The sequence below is a fragment of the Podarcis pityusensis genome, assembly GCF_964106645.2.
Source record: "Podarcis pityusensis genome assembly, chromosome: 8".
NCBI classification, from domain to species: Eukaryota; Metazoa; Chordata; class Lepidosauria; order Squamata; family Lacertidae; genus Podarcis; species Podarcis pityusensis.
The window spans coordinates 28,320,182-28,343,548 of record NC_138033.1 but is presented as its reverse complement, the minus strand read 5'-3'; the positions used below and the strand labels follow the sequence as shown (position 1 = coordinate 28,343,548).

The window sequence follows — 23,367 nt, the reverse complement described above, 5'->3', positions numbered from 1 at the left end:
TATGGAACTTCTGCTAAAAAGAGCAGCCACGCCTCTCCCTCTCCCAGTAGCAGCTGGCAAAGTAGCAGGGGGTATATTTTCTTACTGATTTGGAAGTCCTTGATGGCAACTGTGAGAGGTGGGGGGGGGAAGGGTGAGGCAGTGAGTAGGTCGATGCAGTGCAAGCACAGCTCTGGGAGCATTGGACTGGCTGCTACTGCCCTCTCCCCTTCAACCCAGTGATACCTAGTCCTACAAAATGCAATGAGACATCACCATGCTTCAAATGAGCTGTTCTCCCCACATTAGGAAATGTGATGTCAGGCATGTCACACTCCAGATATTATGAGGAAGAAGTAAATGCTAGCTGTTCCTTTTAGCAACTGCTCTGCAACAACTAGTTCCAGCTTTCTTCTATCGTGTACTTTGTATACCAGTTCAATCCAGGCTTACTAAATTATGTTTAAGGGGCGGGGTGGAATGGTAAAGACAAAGAGCAACTACAAAGTTTGCCCTCTAACATCTATTTCTTGTGGCCAAAGACAGACACCTCACCAGCACGCCACAACATAAGGTCCATATCCTCATCAATCGGGATCTTTTGGAATAAAATGCTTAGGATGCTGTCAGCAGACTTTTGGGGGAGGGGGGGGGACAGGACGCAAAGCATTTACAACAACCCAGGAGAGGGCAATTGATATACACTTGAGCAGGCTTCCAGCCATTTGACAATTTGCCCTGAGCCCCCTCCCACCAATTCCCTCTGCTTTTACTATTATTGTTTAGATAATAAACACTAGTTAGTTTGTTAAGGACCTAGAGCCAAAGCATGCACAACAGGGTTTCTAGCCGACATCTTAGGGCAAGAGAGGCCTCTCAATAAAAAGCCTTGCTAAGGAAGTCCCTTCATATATAAAACACAAATTAAAAACACCTTATAAACTGCTGCTCCTTTGTAAACCTTCCAAGTTTGTTTAGCTCACGCTGTGCAAGGGGCTAGTTTTGAAGTTTCCCCCTCAACTGAAAATGTGAACTAAAAATGCCTATGGGAAAAGCCTCTCGTCCTGTTTCCCTCCAGCCTTGCCATCCAGTTGCAGTTTCATCAAACAGTGTGTGCCATTGCTGCTACTTTCTTGCACCCTGAAGGGTCTGGAAAGGCTGCATTCCAGCCCCCCTTCAGTCGTGCAATATGTTTCTGAATACCAGTTGCCGGGGTACAAGAGTGTGAGAGTGTTGTTGTGCTTATATTCTGCTTGTGAGCTTCCCAGAGACATTTGGTTGGCCTCTGTGAGAAACGATGCTGGCCTAGATAGGCTCTTGGCCTGATCTAGCCTGGCTCTTCATATGATCCTCCACAACTTTGTTTTCTGCAAACTAAGGGATAAGTGGATCCGTGGGACATGCCCTCTGGCCTTCTACTGTAATGGCACTCATTCTTTTTTCTTGCTTACTTCATTCTCCTCTGATTTTTATTTTTATTTTTAAGAATCAGTTCTGTCCAGAGTCTCCCCACCTGCAGGAAACCTGCAGCACCAACTTTGCGGAGGGGAATGGAGAAAGGCACTCAAGGAGGAGAAAAGAACGGCAAGGCACATGAGCAGAAGGGCATTAATCACCTCTTCGCAATGAGAGGCTCACTGAACACAGGTTGCCTGAGGGGCTTTTCTGCTCCTGTACTTCTGACTGCTCCAGTCTGCAGCGCTGCGAAGCAAGCAGGACCCAAAAGCATGGGTGGAGAGTTAAGCTATGAAGACGCAGAGACAGGTTTGCGCTCCTGGATTTGGGTTTCCAGTAGGAATTGGGGTGGGGGAGAAAAATTGGGTTCATTTCTCATTTAAAGGCATACTTGCCTAATTCACACTTTCCAAAGCAATATGCAAACCAAAACACAGCAATTCTTAGAAATTCACACTTTTCTGAATTTTGTTATGCAGTTCTCCAGCTATGTAATATGTACAAAAATGCATGTGCTGGAATAAAGCGTGCCTAAAAATGCATGTATTATTGAAAATAGCATATGAAATGCTTTATGTTAGGGAAATTGGTTGCAATTATTATCCATGATGGCTGAATACGTCATGTTGCACTGGGCACAGCAGCAGCCCACTAGGTTGGGAGTTGGAGGTTTTTTTCATATGCAGGAAGGGAATTATGGTGTCATAGTTTCCAAAAGTGTCCCTGGCTGCCAGAAACAACTACCCTATATGGTGAACCACTGAACATCTTAGAGAAGAACCTTCCAGCACTGGATTGACTGGCCACTGAATCTTCCTGGTTAGGAAGTAAGGATGGGAGAGAAATTACCAGTATATTCAGTTGGCATTTAAAGGCAAACTTACCTAACATGCATGTTCCAAAAAAATATGCGAGCCAAAACATACTTCTCTGAATTTTGAAATGCAGTTCTATGCAGCCTAAGTTGTTGGAACCTGTCTGTCTTGAGAGACAATGGGGTGCACTTCCAGGGGTGAAGTCAAACTGCTGCAATAGCAGCACCAAAGTGACCTCCCCCGGGGCACAAGCCTTTGGTTCCGACATATTCTTTGGTCCTGACTTTCATCATCCCCATTCATCCTGCCATCTGGATTACCCTTCGGTCCTGACTGATCCTTCGGCCTAGAATGCTGGCTTCCCCAACAAGCTCCTGGTTCCCAACTTCTTGCTTACCTCAGTCTGCTGCTAGTGACCCAACCCTGACACTCACCAAGCTGAATTTCAGAGCAAACAGCAACAACAATCAGATGCTGAATATACGTTTGAAGTTTTATTTCAATTCTTTCTGGCTCGAGTCATTTTGCAATTAAATATAAAGTTCAAGATCTTGGGTAGATGGATAGAGGAATATAGTGTTTGGTGCTCAAGGAATATGACATGAAGAAAAATGATGGTATCAAATGTTAACAGCAGCAGCAGCAGCAGCAGCAGCAGAACAACAACAACAAACAAATTTCTGGAGATATAAACTGTCTGGCACCAAGCATCCTTGCAGGAACTCTCATCTTGTTCTGTTCCCAGGGCTTCCCCCTTCAATTCTTGCTCCGACCTGCATCTGCCACTCTTGCTTTAGAAGCATTTTTTTAAAAAAAAAAACACTAAGACATATGAGTCCCATTAACTTGGTGCTTCACCCACTTCCGAGTGCTTCCAAGGAAAACATTGTTTGATTTCTACAGATGGCAGAAATTTGTAGCCCTAGATCTCTGTTACTGGGGCTTCAAAGTATCAGCTACCAAAGGCCCCTCTGTGCCCGTTGCGCTGAGGAGAAGTGAGAGCCAGTAGCATCCAGTGTGGCAGGGCAGAGATGCAGAGACATCCCCTGGACACCGTTGTCACTGCAGCTTACCTGGAAGGTGTGAGGTCAGGGATGCTCAAATGCAGCAGTGGGAGTGCCTGGCTGCCTCCGCCGTCACATCTGTGCAGCCCTGATGTCATCACTGCTCTGCCGGATCCATCCACATCCAGGTAGGCTGCAACAGCAGTGGCTTCACTGCTCTTCCCCACCACACTCGCTGCTCCTGGTGAGAGCCAAACTACATGAGCATTAGAATCATGAGGCACAAAATCATGTGGGATCAAATCCACCTCACACCACAGAATCTTACGATTTTTAGTTTTGGAATGGGACTTGGTGGTCTTCTAATCTGCAGCGTCCCTGACAGGTCTCTGCCTAACCTCTGCTTAAGCACCTGCTGCAGATGTTGCTGTGTTGCCAGTAGGAATGGGAGTGAAATTTGATTCAGTTCACATTTAAAGCTGAATCTAGCAAATTGACATTTTCAACAACAACAACAGCTCAAACTGTATGAGAAATGAAATAGCCATCCTTCATAATTCACACATATTTACAAATGTTGTGGTGCAGTTCTCCAACTAAATGTTTACAAAAATGAATATATTAAGGGAAAATGTGCATAATAGTGGATATATAATTGGAAGTACCAAAGAGAAATGCAACTGCAAAAGTGTGGGATATAAATTAGTGCTTATTTGTTTACTTTGGATGCAGATCAATTCTGGACTTAGGCAGCCTCCTAAGCTGCAGTGCTCTTCTCTAGCTCTCTGTCATTTGCTCACTGGTTCCCTCAGTTCTAAAGTGGTATGCTCCAGGAGGACCCTAGTCTGTTGACAGAGCTTGACTACTGCAGGTCTTGCTGGACTGTACCACTGTAGACTGCCGCTGAGGGACGAATGTTCAGTAACTTTTCTGTTTTATTGGACTTGCCTTAATTTACAAAATACTTGAGGTGGCTTGCAGAATTTGACTCCAACAACCCAAATACAAAAAGGCTTCTAAAACAGACACATTTTAAAGTGCAAGACTCCCAACAGCAAAATGTCGCATGGAAGGGGAGATGTTTGAACTGGGGGTGGAATTGCAGCTCCAGTTTAGCTACTGTGCTATGACAGCCTACCTTACAGCGCTGTTGTAAAAGAATGACTGAGGTGGGTAACCCCTTTGAGCTTTTAGGAAAACTATTGCATAGGATTCCTGTTTTCCAAGCTGCTCATGTGGGAGTCGAGATTCTGGATCCCTCTGTGCTAGGCCTATTACAGAGCGTGCAGAAGTAAAGGTGTTTTGACTTGAAGGTCATAAGTTACAGAGCCGGACAATGAGATTGAATGAGAGGCAGAGAGAGATAAGCAAATTCCAAGGGATCTGTTTATTATTGTATTAATTAAATTGGAGAGGAGCAGTGGGCAAAGGGAATGCTGGATCATTTAAGTTACACCTCCTGTCTTCCCCTTCCTCATTCTGTGGTGGCAAACAGCAGGAGGTATTAATGACCCCCCCCCCAAAAAAAAATGCTTCTGAAGAAATAAGCAAATGTGAGCGGAGCGCGAAGTGATTGACAAATAAAGGGTCCTTCGCCTCTCATTTAAATATGTTCCTAGTATGTGTAGCCTATGTTAATTTATACATTGCCTAAACAGCCGGTGGCCATTGTCTGTAAAACCGCATCTGATCAGGGCAACAGGGCAGTTAATGTACTGGCTGGTCAGTGAAGCGATCTTTTAGCTTCCTTCCACTGGCTCTGCAGCCTGAAATGGAACAGCTGAACTGGAAAGGAACAGCCGGGGGCGTCAACTGAAGTTCATTCTGTCAGCCTGCAATAGGGCGAGCCTCAGTGCTCCGGAAAGCAGCCCCACATTTATACACCTTTCTGATCCAATGTGAATCTCGTGTTTTGCAGAACTGGGGCAATCCTAGCAAGACCTCAAAGAGGAAGAGAATAGATTTGCTTGGGGTTTTTTTAGGGCGAGTGATTGGAATCTTTTTGCATCCTTTGCACCCGTCTAACAATGGGGGAACAGGACCACCAATCAGGGGTAGAGTTCATGGCTTGCCTGCAGAAAGTTGCAGGTTCAGCCCCAGTAAAAATGATCAGGTAGTGCAGGGGTTGCCAATGTGGTGCCTATGGGCACCAGTGTGCCTGCCAGTATCTCTTATGGCACCTATGAAAGCTCTTGGGAGCTATCTTCTAAAAAACCCCCACAATGCATCGGAGAGTGTTTGCTGTTCTTGCTCACTTCCTGTTTGCACTGGCTTGGCTTCTCCCATACCAACAGTGGCCAATGTATATTGGGCAGAGTGGGCAGGAGACCATGTCCACACCATTTAACAGTACTTTCTCTTTTACAGTTGAGATGTGGCAGCTATTAAACCATGCTGTATGGTGGCCAAATTGCATGATGCCACCCCCCCGGCAGCCATTTTGTGACCGGTGCCCCTGGTACTTTCTCAACATTCCCAAAAGGCTGACTGGCCCAAAAGGGTTGGCAGCCCCTGATTGTGGGGACAGCCTCGCTTTGCCTGGGTCCTGGAGAGCAGCTGCCAGTCAGAGCAGACAATACTGGGCCAGATGGACAAATGGGATGCAGCAAAATATGTTCCTATGGAGGTGCATTTGGATAAACCAAACTATGAAGTGCCCTTTTAGGGTGGGAGATGGCCATTGTTTTAAAAAAGATGTATACCTAGTACAGTTCACATGTTTTTGTAACTTGGGTCACTTTTCTTCTACTCGACTCCATCCCCCTCAGCTGGAGATTGCAAATCCCAGCATGCTCATCCCAGCTGCCTTTCCAAGGGACCTGCTGGGGCATCCCATGATTCCATGTTAATGCCCAGGAACTAGGGTAGGGAACTTCAGGCTCAGGGCCAAAATGTGGCCCTCCAGGCTTCTCTTTGTGGCCCTTGGAACTCTCCTCAGGCTCCCCCTGAATGCTTGTTGAGTCTAAACAGATGAGGTAGCCGGTTACTAAAGGAGAAGGACTTTTTCTGGTGACTTGCTATTTTTGGAATGCCTTTTCTAGTCAGGCTTACCTGACACCCATATTAACATCTATTCAGCTGCTAAAGACCTTTTTATTTCCACAAGCCTTTTAGCATCATACTTTAGGCCCAGGTACAAATAATTTTTAGCTGCATTTTACCTGTCGTTTCATAAGGATTTTAAGCTGCTTAACTTTTTAACTTTTTAGACTTGTGCCTGGCATTGCTGGGAAAATCTAAGAAACCACTGTAGTTTTGAAAGGCTCAGTTGGCTGTTTTGATTCAAATTTGTGTCTAGTTATCTCCAATAGAGGTGTCCAAATGCACACCAAACAGCAATAGGTTTGGGTTAGGATTGCTGTTGTTGTTAAAACATGATGTGCTGGCATGCATACCATGGTAAAAATACCAGGGTTCCCAGCACAAAACAGCTGCCATGAGTGGTTAAAAAAAACAAGCAGTGATGGTATTCCATGCTGGTGACTACTGTTACAAAAAGAGCACTGGCAAATGGACACACAAACAACTTATATACAGTAATATATCCAAAATATACAGTGAATTTATGATGAGAAATGCACATTAACATGCTGATGAATTTTTGTGAGGCCTTTAAAAATGGAAAGAAAAAGGGCAGAATGATGCAGAAATTTGGTGAACTTAAGACTGGAAAAATTAGAAACTGAGAGAAACCAAAACTGATAGGTTTGTCCATTCATACTATGCTCTACTACTTTCCCACAAATATATGCCCATCTCGCAGTCCCCTGAATAGACCCATGGGATGAAGATGAAAACAGTGCAATGAACAGGAACGCTGCCCTACCACAGTGACAGAAGCCTAAGACGGATGTTCTGTCTGTCAAAAGGACGAGTTGATCTGTCCAGTCTAGGCCTTCTACACACACACACACACACAAAGTCTTGCTTTCCAGCACAGCTGTCTTTTCCTGTTCCCTTTAAGGGGACATGACTTGTTGTGGTGGCAATGAAACTTGTCTTGAAGGCCTTAGGCTGAAAGGCTGTGGGGGCCCTAATGTCACATGTGCTGGCAAGGGGGAGTCCCAAGTTATCCTCAGGAGACACCGAAGTCAAACTTAAAACATCCTTTCCCTTCACAAACCCCTGGAGGTGGATTGGATCCAGCTGCTTGCCGTAGCAAAGCACTTTTTTCTTCATCAGGGTTCATTTGTAGCTGTGACCCGGTCTGGTCACTGAAGCAATGTTTTAATGTAGCGAGGCCTCTAATTAGCAGGATTTCGAAGCTAATTAAGACGATCTTTCCAATCTCATTTAGATCTCTCTGTTAGGGCAATGCACGTCGCTTTTGGTGAGCTACTGGGAAGTAGCTGTTCACTGAAAGAAACACAAGGCGCAAGAGTCTGTAATGACTCAAGAAGGGAGATCAAATCAAGGCACACTTTCATAAGATTGGCAAGACGCAGGCTTCTGCTTGCTTACACATCCAGTGCCATCTGCACCTTCAGTAGAACTGAAATGAAAATCCACACAAATCTGACATTCCACATAATGTCCAAATCCAAATCGGACTTTTCTAATTTGGAACCCTTTCCAAATGTTCACCTTTTGGAAATGTTTGTCGGTCACTGCTAAGAAGTTGCTGATTAATTTTAATGACACAAGGTGCCTCTTCAACAAATACAAGATCTAGTAATTTATACAGCTGAACATTTATGTTATGTCCCACCTTTCCAGTTATTTACTTTTATTATTTTATGAATACATTTTGTTTATTGTATTTATTATTTATTTATAGCCTTTTCCACCCTGCTCTGTAGACAAAAAGACTCTCAGAGCAGCTTACAAGAATTGTTTCTAATGTAATACCTGCCCTCAGGCTAAGAACACAAAAGGAAAAGGGAATGCAAAGGGAAGAGGGGGGCAAAGGTTCTTAAAGTTGCACACTCAGAAGCCTAAATTAGCTAACATCAAAAAATGTAAAACCATCCACTTTAAAGCTAAATGTGGAATAGCAAAAGAAGCAGCAGATAAAACCAGTAACAAATACTGGGAACCATGCGTAAAGCATTCAAACATCAGACAGCTCAAAGGGCTGCTGAGACAAAAAGGCCTTCAGCCAATGTGGAAACACCATGAAGGAGGGAGTCTGAATCATACAGATTTATGGGGCAGGGCTGTAATGTTTGTGACAGATCCATTCCTTAGTCCAGGCCAGCATTTCAGAATGCCCTGGGTTAATCACCAAATAGTTCACCCCAAGACTTGCTGGCAGGGCAAGGCCAGTTGTGGAAGGAAGAATAGCAGTCTGCTTGAGGCTGTATATATATAAGAATTCCTGGATACCAAGATACGAGTTTGGAGCAAGGACTCTTTGGTGAGAGAACCCCAGCAGAGATTTAAAGTCACAAAAAATGCCAGCAAAGCATGGGTATATAGGCTGTAAGGCCTTTAAAATATGTCCTTCCAAGTGAGTTCCAAAATTTTCCTCTTCCCCAAGCATGGGAAAAGACCACATTTGGCAAGTTAAAATTGGTTTATTTACAAACTCATCAAAGGTCAGGTTCATGTGCTTTCTCATACATAAGTCAGAAAAATTGCACAGGCAGTAAAACTTAGCTTAGTTGCAAAGTGGTTACAAAGTAGTTACAAAGCTTCTAAATTATTGGTATTGGAACTCAAGAGTGACTAGTGAGAGCCATGTGGCTGAGCTGGTGAAGCCAGTCCAACCTCTTCACACACAGAGCATCTCAGGTGTACTGGGTACAACAATAGGTTTGCTTACCTATTTTCTTCCAAGGTGAGGGGATGTGACATAGCTAAGCATGGCAGGACAGCTCACTTTATGGTATTTACACCTTCCTGTATGAATTAGACTTAAGCAAATTAAGTTATATGAGGCTGGATATCCCAGAGTTTTTTCATCCTGTGGTTTATAAATCATTTATTATATAAACTATATATTTTGGAAGTGTTTGTTTGCTATGCATTGCGACACCTCTTAGGATACGGAAACTACATGTTGCATGATCCTTGATTTCAAAGAGCAGAGTTTTGACTATATGGAACTGGCAGAAATGACTGGCAGAATCCGAGACCAGGGAGAAGAGTCGGTGGAAGCAGATTGGAAAAAGTTTAAAGACTATCTACAGAAATACTGTAAAATTAATGAATGTTAGAATGATGTTGGATAGAAACTAAGTGGTTTCCAGCTGTAATGTTATAAGGGAATATGAAAAAATAGACTATTAATAGGTAAAAATTTAATGTTACAATATTTTAAGATTGAAGATTAGGATAAACAAAGAGGGGAGGGATTTGCTGAACTAACAAACTGAATTGGAATACAGAAAAGGGAGGTGTGAGGAGGTCCGGGAAATAAGCAAATGAATGATAAGTGATTGAAAAACTGAATTGTTTTTAACTATTTTTATTTTGTATTTTTCTTTTTTCTTTTTTCTATTTTTGTAATATATTGAAAACCTTAATAAATATCTTTGGGGAAAAAAACAAAGAGCAGAGTTTTGCCTGTGTTTGGATACAATCAAATGCTATCTTGAATCATTTATTGAATTTAATTATTTATTGCTTATGACTTTTGTTACGTTGGTAGTTATGTAAATCTTGTCATGTTATAAGCCGCCTTGAGCATTGTTTTAACTATGGAAAGGCGGCATACAAATAAAATGATGATGAAGATGATGAAGATGAAGATGGCAGGCTCAACCTTTCAAAACTGCACTGGTTTTAACCACCGATTTCCAAACAGCACTTGAGTGTTTGGTTTCTTAAAATTCCAAAGCAAAGCCAGCTACAAGGCTGCTAAGCTGGTCCTTTAAACATCTTGGACCCAAGGTTTGGGGGGCTTTAAAGGTAAGAACAAGCAGAGGAGAATGAGAAACTCCCTTATACTGAGTCAGAATCTTGGTCCATCTAGCCCAGTATTGTCTGCACTGACTGGCAGCAGCTCTCAAGGAGTTCAGATGGCCTTCTCCCCCAGCCCTGCCTGGAGATGCCAGGGATTGAACCTGGAACCTTTTGCATGCAAAGCAGGTGCTCCACCACTGAGCTAGATTCCTTCCACGGTACTTCAAACTGAGCTCAGAAGCCAATGATGTTCATGTAAAAGAGGAGTTGTGTGCTCCAGAAACAATGTCCTTTCTGGTTAAAGCACCACATTTTGTACCAGATGAAGTTTTTGGACGCTTTTTGAAGGCAGTCCCATATAATTCAACCTTGCTGTAAAGGTAATCCAGCTATGCCCCACAGTATATTTAGAGGAGAGAGATGAAGGAACACCTACAAACTGGGCACTTGTCAGTCATGCATTTAGCCTGTGTGTCAACATTTGTTGTTGTTGTTGTTTAGTCGTTTAGTCGTGTCCGACTCTTCGTGACCCCATGGACCAGAGCACGCCAGGCACTTCTGTCTTCCACTGCCTCCCGCAGTTTGGTCAAACTCATGTTTGTAGCTTCGAGAACACTGTTCAACCATCTTGTCCTCTGTCGTCCCCTTCTCCTTGTGCCCTCAATCTTTCCCAACATCAGGGTCTTTTCCAGGGAGTCTTCTCTTCTCATGAGGTGGCCAAAGTATTGGAGCCTCAGCTTCACGGTCTGTCCTTCCAGTGAGCACTCAGGGCTGATTTCCTTAAGAATGGATAGGTTTGATCTTCTTGCAGTCCATGGGACTCTCAAGAGTCTCCTCCAGCACCATAATTCAAAAGCATCAATTCTTCGGTGATCAGCCTTCTTTATGGTCCAGCTTTCACTTCCATACATCACTGCTGGGAAAACCATAGCTTTTACCATCTAGCATTCAAATAACAAAAGTAGAACATTCAACTGGACACACCCACATGTAGCTTTTTGGATACCAACTGCGGTTTGTGGGCAAATTCTTCCCAAGAAAAAGCTTGCTCAGTTGTTGCCAAGTATCAGTATGATAGCAATATGGAGTAACTTTTGCTACAAAAGGCTAGCCTCCCTGGGTCTTCTTAGACATCACTCCAGATTACACCGAGAGTGATATGATCAGTCGTAATAATACTGCTGCTTTGTCCCTAATTAGCTCCTCTCTAGTTATGTACCCCGGAGAAATCTTTTAAATAGTGAAGCCTCGTCTGCTATTTAATCTGAGGGATTCATTTGTGCTTCTGAATGTTAGGGACAGAGTTTTTGTTGGCAGATTCTTTCTAGCTCCTTACTTTGGAGAATGAAAAAGAGGGGTGGACTTTTCTCTAAGCCAACACGTCTCTTCCTTTGCAGATAATATAAGGCAGGAAAAACTAGGAAACTTTTTGTCAAGAAGCAAAAATAATGCTTCATGTCTTTTCAGTTCCCAGATACTTAACAATGGTGTATAACATACTCAGCCATGAAATTCACTGGATGACCTTGGGCCAGTCATTGTGTCTCAGCATAAACCTACCTCACAGGGTTGTTGTGAGGCTAAACTGGGGAGCAGGGGAACAATGGAGCTCCTTGGAGGAAAGGTGGGATGTGAATGTAATAAAATAAATGAATAAATGCCCCTAAGAAACCAGCCCTAAACTGCAAAATTAAACGGTTGCAACCAGATCCAGGAGTTTTAACTTTGCGAAGAATAAGGGAAAAGAGGAGGGGTGCCCGGTTCAAAGTAAACAGGAGCTGCAGAGTTTCCATATCCTTGTAGAGAATAATGTCTCATCTCCAGGTGCTATAAGATCATCTTCCTTCAGGCTAGGATCCCACTGGCTGAAAATGGCCAAACTTGGTAAGCTTTAAAGAAAGGAGACAGAAAACAGAGGCTTTGTAAGTTTTCTCACATAACGTTCCGTAAAGTAGCACTTTAAACAAGATTCTCTAGAGGCTGGCTAATTCCCCAGTGAGTTCCCAGAGTTACTTCCTTGCCCGGAAGTCTGTTCCTTACATTCCTTACAATTAGGGATGCTGGAGAAATTCAATTCGGTTTGCATTTAAAAGTGAAGCTACTCAATTCAAACTTTCCCAAACAAGAACTGAAACATAGCCCGCCTTCAAAACTCAACACTTCTTTTAATTTTACAATGCAGTTCTCCAGTGTTTACAAAAATGTGTCTGTGTTGTATGCATAACAATGAATATACTGCTGAAAATAATGTACAAAAATGTGTTATAGTAAGGGAAATTGCTTGCAAATTAGGTACATTCATTACAACTACATACAAAAATAATGTTTTTTAGGGAAATTCACACTAAGACGCTGATTAATTTTCATGAGTGTTTTTTTTTAATTGCAAATCGCTGCAGAAATGTGGATAACTGAATTTTAAGGTTGACAAAGAGAGAAACAGAGAGGTCCATCCATCCCTCCCTGCTCACAATGTAGGAATCAGATCTTTAATGTGGATGCATCTTTCTTTCAAGAACGGGCAACTGCAAGGCCGCTTCTGCTCTACCATTTCAGGGACTTGGACCAGGCAGCCCTTCAAACAGAAGACTCCTGCAGATAGTGAGCCATCCTCTGCCAACCGTCGGCCAACCTGAGTTTTCAATAGGGATGGGTGAATCTGTACCAATTGCAGCTTCTCAGCTTCCCAATCCCACATCAGTCTGCAAGTTGTCATAATGGAAATCCATCATCATTTTAGTACAACCTTCTCTTACTATTATTTTGTTTACGTAGTCCATAAAATTTATACACAGCTTGATTGTAAAATAAAAAACCCCTCAAAGCAGCTTACAAAAAACTATGTACATGTTTATATGCAATTTTGCCTAATATGCACATTTTTCCAAACCAATCTCCCCTAATGTTAGAGATAAGATGAAAATGACCAAGACTTATATGGCTCTTCTTTGTTGTTTTCACTAATGTTTGTTTTTTTATGCACAATTTACCATAAAATATGCATACTTGTACACAGTTCTTGGTTGGAGAACTGCACCGAAAATTTAAGAGAAGTGCAAATTTCACAACATGGCTGTGTCACGGTTCATGTATTGTTTTGGAGAGTTTTGGAGAATTATGTAGATCTGTCTTTAAATGAGCAGTGAATTTAATTTCTACCTCACCCCTACAGAGACACAGAAGGTAGAAGTAACTCCCATGGCATTAAATAGGGCATATTCACTAGAATTTAGGATTCCAACCTTAAATATGTTATTAGTGCTGATTGCAAAAATGCTCTGTGCCCCTGCAAAATGGAGTCTACAGGAAACAACATTCAGCACCATTCTAATCATCGGATGGTTGTGGTGGAATATATTGATGGAAGAACGGCTATTATTTGACTTCATATTTTGGATACTTTGAAGTGAGTCTGGATTTCTACCCTCCCTCCCTTGCCCATTAAGCTCACCCATTTTATTTGCTAATACAAAAAAGGAAAACAAAATGGGGAAACCCACAATGAAACTCAATGCATCAAAAGGTTTGGAAATCTAACACAATTTTCCAAAATTGCAGCAAGTTGATTAGCTGAAATAGTTAATGTGAAATTATATCAGCCTCTGCTCCCAGCCCCCTACCCGGACTGCCATGTCAGGGAGGGGTAAAAAAAAACCTAGAATAATAATTAAAAGATGCCTAGAAACGCTCTTCGAAGAGCATAAATTCTGAAGATGAAAGTAAATGATTAAAATAATTAAATACTTCAAGTTGACAAGCAGAAGCAGAATCTTGCCAACGGACATTTGTCGGTAATTAGTTAATTAATCCTAACACAAATTATAAGCCATAACAAACCAGTCAGGCTGAACGCAGCCGGCTGTTTAGAATTAAACTTGGGGGGTGGAGGAGTGGGAGTAAAGGAAGTGTGGAAGAGAGGGAAAAAGAAAGGAGGGGAAAGTTTTCAACTTTCCTCTGAATGGAAATGGAAATTCCAAAAAGAAAGAAAGAAAGAAAGAAAGAGAAAGTTTAAAGCAGGAGATGGAGAAAAGATCCACGATCAGCAGAAGGATTCCCAGTTAAAACTCCCCTTTGATTCCAAGGTTACTAGTCCCTAGAGTTTTGTTTCCTTGGGTCTAAACATGTGTGATGGAAGCTCAATGGCCTGTTTAAGTGAGAAGTAGCCTGTTTTGCATGGGAGCAATAGCTAAAACTGAGGACATGCATCTCTCCCCACCCCACAGAAAGGACACAGCAGGGAGACACCCCTGTCTGAGACCCGGGAGAGCTGCTGGCAGGCAACACTAGGCAACACTGGACTTGAACCTAAGAGGAACCCTACTCAATCAGACCAAGGTTATCTAGTCCAGCATCAATGTCCAGCATCTAGTTCAGCTTCAAAGCATCGTGGCCATGCTTCACTTCCACTGCGAGAGACAGTCTGCTTCTGAACGCCAGTTGCTGGGAATCACACCTGACGGGGAGCATTGATACACTTAGCTCCTCCTTGCGGGTTTCTCATGTGGTAGACCACTGCGAAAACATGATGGCCTGATCCAGGAGACCCTTTGAACAAGCAATTTTCTAAAATACATACTATGAGATGCACACATTAAAAAGCTGCTTATTGATTTCAGGAACCACCATGCAAAATTTGGTAAAAATCTGGCAAGCCCTGCCATTCTTTTGAATGTTTCAGATGACTCTAAGCCTTTGCTGAGGCAACATCTACACAAACACATCTAGCAGGGCCCACTGGGAGCTTGCCTTGCCATGAACTGGAGGAAGTTCTGGTACTCATCGCCACTTTGCCAGGGGCGGAGGAAGGGGTGTGTGGTGGGTACGGGCTGCTCCCGGTGTCACCACTGAGGGGGGTGACAAAATGGTGGGTGGCACTCACTGGGAGAGACGCGGTGGCTTGGGCGCCCACAGGCTTCATGCTGCCCAAATGGTCCGCCTACTGCCTCCCCCCCAGCTGTAGGGCGGCTGAGTGGGAGGAGGAAGGCAGACTCTTAAGGCCTTGTGGTGCGCCATACCCCTATGGGCAGCTCGCTGCACCCCTGGGTGCACTGCCCCAGGCACCCAAGTGGCATCCTCCACCACTGCACTTTGCCAGTGGTTCCCAAGCTGAAACAGAAAAGCATGGCGGGGAGGAGGTGTAAGATGCCTTGCTGTGGTGTTATATGAAGGAAAGCCACCTGCTACATTGATTGTATTGCATGTGTGCCTGTGAAGGCAGCCCAGATCTCCAGATATGAGTCCTCCTGCCATCTTGCCAGAATATCGCGAGTTCAAAAAGGGACAGTGTAGTTCCTTAGCCCATTGTTGGATGGAGAGTGTGGACTTCTCTTTCCAGTGCTGCAGTAATTTGCCATTTCCCCACCATAGTAAAGCCACAGTTTGTGGCTAGGTGGGCGATTCCAAAATTTTAAATTATATATTTTTAAAGGATAAAGGGGGAAAGGCCAATGACTCACTATATCAAGGGAGAATGAGGGATATCTGGAAATGGCTTGGGAGACAGCATTCACGAAAAGCGCATGACTCTTTTGTCAACATCTTGAGATTGGTTCTCATGTTTTTGCATTGTGCAAAAAATGTATTTACGGTGGTACCTCTGGTTGTGGACGGGATCCGTTCCGGAGCTCCAGTCGGATCCCGAGGTTTCATGCATGCGCGGCAAAAACCCAGAAATATACTGCCGGCTTTGCTGCTTACTTATCCCGAAGTTTACGTAAGTGGAGGCTACGTAAGCGGAGCTACGAGCGTATTAGACAAAATTGTATATGAATATGTATATTAGAAGAAAGACACTAAAATGCTGGATTAATTTTCATGAGTATTTTTAAGTGTCCTTAAAAATACATATATCTGTGAAAATAACATACAAGCATGCATTATTTTAGAGGGAATCACTCTGCAAAAGTATGTATATGAGACAAAAATGCATTCCCCACCACAAACAGTGTATATTAAAAGAAATTCACACGAAAATGTGGATGAATTTCTGAGAGCACTTTTTTAAAAAAACAAATCTGCAAGCTGATATGAAAATGTAGAGAACTGAACTTAAGGTTGGGAAAATCAGAAACTGAAATGGACAGATTTGCCCATCCCGAGTTGGAGGGGAAGGGATTGGATGGATGGATGAGTGGGGGTGAGGTACACGGATGGACAGAGAAGCATCAAGTAAGAAGAAAGGACATTATATAGTTGGGAAACAGCCCCCCAAAATAAATCAGGGAATAGAATCCTATAGATAGAATGATTTGCTAAATATGAAATAAATCCCTTGCTTCTTAAAAAAATAAATAAATCTAAGGCTGTCTGCAGTGAAGAAGTTTTGGCCCTGCATGTGTAAGTGCATGCATGATTGTGCCTGTGCGTGCGCGTGTGTGTTTTTAAGTGTTTTGCATGATGTGAGCTCTGACCTTCAGAGAGGAACAGAAGGAATATTTTCTCGCCTGGGGCTAGCGTTGTCAGTGAAATGTCTGTCTTCCTTAATAATTTCAATCTGGGTGACAGGGGACAGGGCATTTTTGCTCTGAACGAACGTACTGTAAAAACTGTCAGATAGGATTTGTTTCAAGACGTGGCGTTTCCATCCACTCAGGGTCATCATTACAGGCATCCCATGACCTGTGGAGCACAGTGTTTCTTTTTTCCGCATGGACTGACGTGTGCCGCCACCAGTTCTAAAAATATCCCATTAACTCCTTTTCCTCCCCAGTTTATCTCCTTCCCCTGTCTAAGGCAGGGGTGGGGGACCTGATGTTTAACTCCCAACTCCCATTAGCTCCAGCCAGCATGGTCAATGGTCAGGGAAGGTGGGAGTTGAGGGCCACAGGTTCCCCATTTCTGGTCTAGGGATAAGTCACTGGTCTAGGGATAAGTCACTGGGATAAGTTGGGAGCAAAGCCAGCCCCCAATGTTGTTGTTTTCCTGTTAGGGCTGCTTCTACACAGAGCATAGCTGAACTATGGCGCTCACTCCTACAGAAGACAGTGACAGCTGTCAAATTGGATGACTCTTAAGATTCATGGAGAATAAGGCTATCAGTAGCTACTAGGCATGATGGCTATGCTTGGTCTCCATTGTCAAAGGCAGTAATGCTTCTGAATGCCACTTGCTGGAAACCGCAGGAAGGGACAGTGCTCTTCTGCTATTGTCCTGACTTCAGATTTCCCACTGGTATCTGGTTGGCCACTGTCAGAACAGGATGTTGGACTACATGGGTCAATGGCCTGATCTGGCAAGCTATATGTTCTTATGCTTCATTCAGTCACTTTCATGGGGCATCTACACACATTCATCTTCACCCAAGTGTTGTCATCCTATGTTTTCTCTGTGGCTCTTCTATCTTTTCTCAGACCACAGAAAATCCACCTCCTTTTCTTTCTTTCTTTTTTAAATATACAGAAGCAGCAGTCTTTGGAGATGTAGAAAGTATTTACGCTACTCTTCCACCTTTTCCAAAGGGCCTGAGGCTGATCCAGACGATCTCCTTATTGGGGATTCATCCTGATTTCTTTTCACACAAAAAACGTACGGAGATTTATTGAGCATACATTCTGATTTGTTTGCATTCACCTTTCCAGTGCATTCTTCTGTCACTTTCTTTCCAAAAAAAGTTGGGGAGGGCACGCTTATTGCACAAGAGCATCAAAATCCACTTTAACTACACAACCTAAATTTGCTGGTATATGATTGATTCATTCCTGCAAAGTAGTGGCAGCCTAGAAGCCGTCATGGATTTGACATGTACAGTGAAGTCCTGGGCAGAAAACTCTGTCTGTCACTCAGCCTACTTTCCCTATTATCATTCTGATCGTGCTACTTTGTTGATATTTCCTTTTCAGTTTCATGATCTTTTAATTAGGGCAAATACATTCTGGGGGCAGTATTTTTTTAAATAAACAAGAAAATGTTCATACAGTAACTGTTCTAGTGAAAAAAGTGTTAGATGGCTAATTTAATAAAGGACTGAAAGCCCCATCCAATTGCACTCCGCTGCTTTCTCAGAAGCTATGTTATCAAAATGTTTATCTCCCCACACCCCAGTTTGCTCCAACACTCCTACTGTTTAAAACAGTTTTTAGTAATAAGGCAATAGAGCCTTGGTGCAAATTAAACCACAGATTATCAACAAGAAAAAAGGCCAAAGATGAAGAATATGTGGCCATCCAGATATTGCTAGATCACAACCCCTATCATCCCTGACCACTGGGCTACAGTTGATGGGAGCTGGAGTCCCAACAATATCTGGAGGGTCAGAGGCTCCCCACCTCTGCGGTAGACACACCTCCCTACCAGTATTATGTAGACCACACCTACTTTCTCCCAAGGTCAGCAAAGGGCTTTTAAACCTTTCTCTCCCAGTGTGAACAGCAGAAGAGGCTTTGGCTGAGCCATTTCTATTATCAGGCACTAAAGCAGGGGCAGAGGAATTTGGCTCATGAGCTAACTTTGGACCACCAGAAGTAAAATTTGCCCCATTAGGTCATTTCCCCAAAACCACGCTTGCCTGCCTGTCACCTTGCATCACTCTGTGACGCTAGAGCTACTATCTCCTGAATACAAGCCAAGACTTGGAGGAACTGTAGTGAGCAGCAGACGTGTCCTAAGCAGGAGAAGGGAATCTGTGACTCACTGGATGTTGCTGGGACTTCAACTCCCATCCAGCACAGCCAGAATGGCCATTGGTCAGGGTTGATGGGGGTTGTAGTCTAGCACTAGGTTCTTTTGTTGCTGCATGCACCCTGGAACTGCATTGTTCTTTTTAGCTACACTACTAAACACACATGGCAATCCTTCCACCACTATCATGCTGTTCTGAGACTTCTAACCCCACTGGGCCAATTTCAGGAGCTTTAGGGAGTGCATTGGGGTAGAAGAGAGAAGAAGCCCTATTGTGCTATGGGTAGCTCTTCCATTGGCTTCTGGTAGTGGGAATCAGCTGAATCCTGCCCATGGTCTACTAAAGCCTCAAGGCTTTTTCACATGTAGTCCAGGACTCTGAAAAGTCTTAACTTCATCTATTCAGAGTTATTTCAGAGCTAATTATATATTAGCTGAAGTACTTTCTTTGGTCTCTCTGAACTGAACTTACTGTGCCCAGACGTCTGACTGTCCCGAGCATCTATGAATTCAGGCAAAGTGCTTGTCTTCTTCCAACATGTCCTCGTCCATATTGACAGCTGACAGGGACTCTCAGCCAAGCGAGGGGGCACCACGCTGATGTGGTCCTGACTGACCTTGCAGTGATTCTCACCTGCGCTATCAATCAGCTGGAAATGGACACAAGTGCTAATCACCTCCATTGACACTACTGGACAAGTGGGCTGCAATCCATTTTCACCTGTGCACATCAATCGATTCCCCCATCTCAGGTGGAGAATAAACACCATTTCTGATGATTGGTGAGAGGCAAAAGACAACCATTCCCAGGAAAGAAGCTGGCTCCATTAACCCATTGGGGGCCACTGTGGAGGGTGTTAAGACGTAGAAGCCATGTGTCCGTCCCCACACTACCTTCCAAAGGAAGGAACTAAAATACCATCTAGTCTAATCCCTGCTTTTCTAGAGGCTCACTGCAACGTTGTTGGGTAAATTTTGCCTAACTTACACATTTTTGAAAGCATTTTTTTCCTTATCATTGTGTGTGTTATTTTCAGTAATATATGCACACTTTACCCTAGTACAGAAATTTTGGTACACATTACCTGGCTGGAGAACAGCATTGCAAAATATGGAGAAGTGTGGCGCTGGGTCTGAGCTTTGCACCAAGCTGACAAAATACTGTACAGGCAACCCCCCATTCCGTTCCAGGCATTCGTGCATGCCGGTGGAGCACACATAAGCCCATTCTGCCCCATTCCACGCTCTTCCAGGTCCAAAACAACCCATGCGTTGGCGGTTGCACATCAATTGAATGGTCGCAAAGCAGTTGCCGCCTGTAGTTCAAATTACCAGGTGCACTAATATCATATCCTATGGCACCAGGTCAAATTGGCGCCTCAGAATTTTCCAGTCCTGTTTGGTAATACATAATCAGCTTTGGACTGAGCTTCTTGACGTACAGTGCTTAGTACGTATAAATCTTTATTTTTCTTCCTTCCTTTTGAAAATTCAGTCTATATGTTTTCCCTACCTTCTTTCCGATTCGCCTCTCTTTTGAAAATTCAATCTGTCAAGACAATTCAATAACAACCTTAGCATTTAATTGTACCCTAGGGCACAATAAAAATCGGCAAGGATGATAGCTGCTGGTTAGTGTCCCCCCCCTGGTTTTGGTTAACTTCTTTTGGAAATAAAATAATGCAAACCCCTAAGTTAGGCAGCCTGGCTTTGTGTGTAGCGAGCACTACGCTTCACAATCTACAGGGAAAACCTATTTTAAAAATCCAAATTGGATCCACACACTTAAAAAACTGGCATGGGGCTCTGCCATTGTTCAGTAAAGGAAAACATCCTGTTTTGATTTACACATGCGGTGCTCAATTTAACAAGTGTAGCTGTGGGCGATTGGAAAACAGTCAAAATGGTGAATACCCGCCTTACTCTCATTTAAACAGTTTCTTAAAGACAATTTGTTGCTGTTGTGGGCCCCCCATCTCCCACCCCCATCACTCATTCTCCTGACATGTTTTTAAAGCTACAGGCCTGCCTCTTGCCTGGTGTATTTTGCAGGCCTAGACAAAACATATGTAATCCAAGTGCAATCCACTAACAGGTAGCGCAAGGCAGGTAGGTTATATCAGAGGTCACCAGTCTTTTTAGATCTGTGGGCACATTCGGATTTTTGAATGACTGTTGCGGGCATGCCAGCCCCTCTGGTCACTTCCCTCTCCCGGGTGAGCTACCCTTCTCCGAGACATGAAGAGAGAGTGTGTACCCACTCACATACATTTTACTTTTTCCAAGGGACCTGGGTAAAAGTTGTATCCCATAGAATTAATTCGACCCTTAAGAAGCTCATTAAGCTGAAATAGGAAGTGGGGAAAAGCGCCATTCTTCCAACTTCCTCCTTCAACTCTAAACCAACTTCATGACAGCTGGAGCAGTACACAGCGACTCTGTGGACACCAGGGAAAGACCTCAAGAGGGTCCCCATGGGTGCCATGCTTGTCACCCCTGGATTATTATAATCCCTTGTGGGGGGGGGGAAGGTGAGATGAAAACACAATAATAGTAGTGGGTGCTAGAGAAGGGATGAAGAGGGAACAAGAAATTAAGGGGGCTATCGGGGTAGGTCAGAGGACAGCATTTTCAGATTCTCTTTATTATATATTTTTATTTATTACATTTATATTCCACTCTTCCTCCAAGAAGCTCAGATCTCCTCCACTACTTTATTATTTATTTATATATTGCCTATATGCCAAAGTGGCTTCTAAGTGGCTTGCAACTATAAAATCAATGGTAAAATCCAGATTAAATTAAAATAAACAATAGCAATTCAACTAGGGCAATTCAAAGTTGTTAATTAAAATATGCAGTAAAACAAGCCAGTGAAGAAGCATGACAACTAAACCAAAATAAAAGTAATAAAAAATTGTCCAGTAGCACCTTATAGACCAACTAAGTCTGTTCTGGTATAAGCTTTCCTGTGCATGCACACTTCTTCAGATTCGTGTGCATGCACACTTCTTCATATACACAGTGTGCATGCACAGGAAAGCTTATATCAGAACAAACTTAGTTGGTCTATAAGGTGCTACTGGACAATTTTTTATTTTTTATTATTTTTATTTTGACTGTGTCAGACCAGCACAACTACCTACCTGAATCTGACAACTAAACCAGTTCAACAACAGCTAAAACCATAAGATAAGAAGTTCAGTTCAGTGGAATGCCTTATTCTCACAACAGCCCTGTGGGGTAGGTTCGGCTGAGAGATAGTAGCTGGCTTGTCATGCTACCAAAAGGGCAGAATTTCACTCACCATGGTGAGTAGTTAGTGCAATTGCAGACTCCTGCCTACAGATCTGCTTAGGCTACACTCTCACTTCTGAGAATCCTGAAACTCTCCAGGATAGAGATGGAGAAAGCAGGAGATTAAGTAAACACACAGGGAAGTGGGAGCCACTGGTCCCTCTTCTGACATCCTTGAGTGGGTTTTGGTGTGTGTTTGCCAAATGTGAGTCAATCACAGTTCATAAGAAAGGTGTCCAAGAGACAGCGGCTAAACCAGGAAGCTTTAAAGGAGGCTAGTACTAGAACATGGGTGGGCAAACTAAGGCCCGGGGGCTGGATCTGGCCCAATCACCTTCTAAATCCGACCCATGGACGGTCCGGGAATCAGCGTGTTTTTACATGAGCAGAATGTGTCCTTTTATTTAAAATGCATCTCTAGGCTATTTGTGGGGCATAGGAATTTGTTCATTCCCGCTCCCCAAAAAAATATAGTCCGGTCCTCCATAAGGTCTGAGGGGCAGTGGATCGGACCCCTGCTGAAAAAGTCTGCTGATCCCTGTACTAGAATATGGAAGTGGAATGCCCAAAATATGTACGGAGATGCTTGAAGATGCAAAAAGGGATCAAAGATGGGCACTGGTCTTTCTTTGCCACCTCTGGAACTAACTAGGTACCTGTTGGAATGGTAGCCAGTTTAAGAACCACAGAAAGGGCTTTGCTTAGTAATGTTCTATTTACATTATTTATCATCCACACTTTCAGCATACATTTATGTTCCCAGTGTTGCTAACAGAGTAGTAAGAAACAAAAATGAAAAGGTGCAGTTTAAGAGTATTAGTAACAAAATAATTTGAGTATTTGGACCTAGTAGTCCGGGACTCTGTTTCCCACAGAGCAGGATACCTCTAGGAAGCCCACAAAGCAGAGAAACGGGGTAACGCCCCTTCACCCACCTACCCGGTTTTTCCTCGGTGTCAGGTATACTGTTCCTGCACGTGGAGGCTCTATTCAGCCTTTAAGACTAAATAGCTGCTTGTAAGTGATTTCCCTCCCTGGTGGCTTTCTCTGACATCTGCAAAAACCTGCGTGTTTTAATGATCTGGACCGTTTGTGAGAGCGCTTTGCAGGACAGGTGCTCGCTGAGCCGCCGCCCACTAGAACGCGAAAGCGGACAGGCGGATCAAGGGAAAGGAGGGCGGGAAACATCACGTGGGCTCGAAGGGGACTCCGTGGGCGGGGCCCGTCTGCGCACGTCAGAGAGCGAGAGAAGGACGAGCGAGCAGGAACCATAGAGTCTTGAATGCCTAGAGGCACCCGTTTCTCGCGAGAAGCTTCAAAAACTACCCCGTAGACGTCATTTCCCTGCGCCGCGG

The 23,367-nt window shown here is 43.6% G+C and overlaps 1 long non-coding RNA gene across 1 annotated transcript; it reads right to left on the bottom strand.

The window, feature by feature from the left end:
- Positions 1–11,603: 11,603 nt before the first annotated feature.
- On the bottom strand, positions 11,604–23,247 carry LOC308482519. Its single transcript, XR_013989307.1, has 3 exons — positions 22,952–23,247; positions 14,553–14,662; positions 11,604–11,964 (listed from the first exon to the last, which is right to left on the bottom strand). It is a non-coding gene; the product is annotated as an uncharacterized lncRNA (long non-coding RNA).
- Between the last annotated feature and the right edge of the window lie 120 nt (positions 23,248–23,367).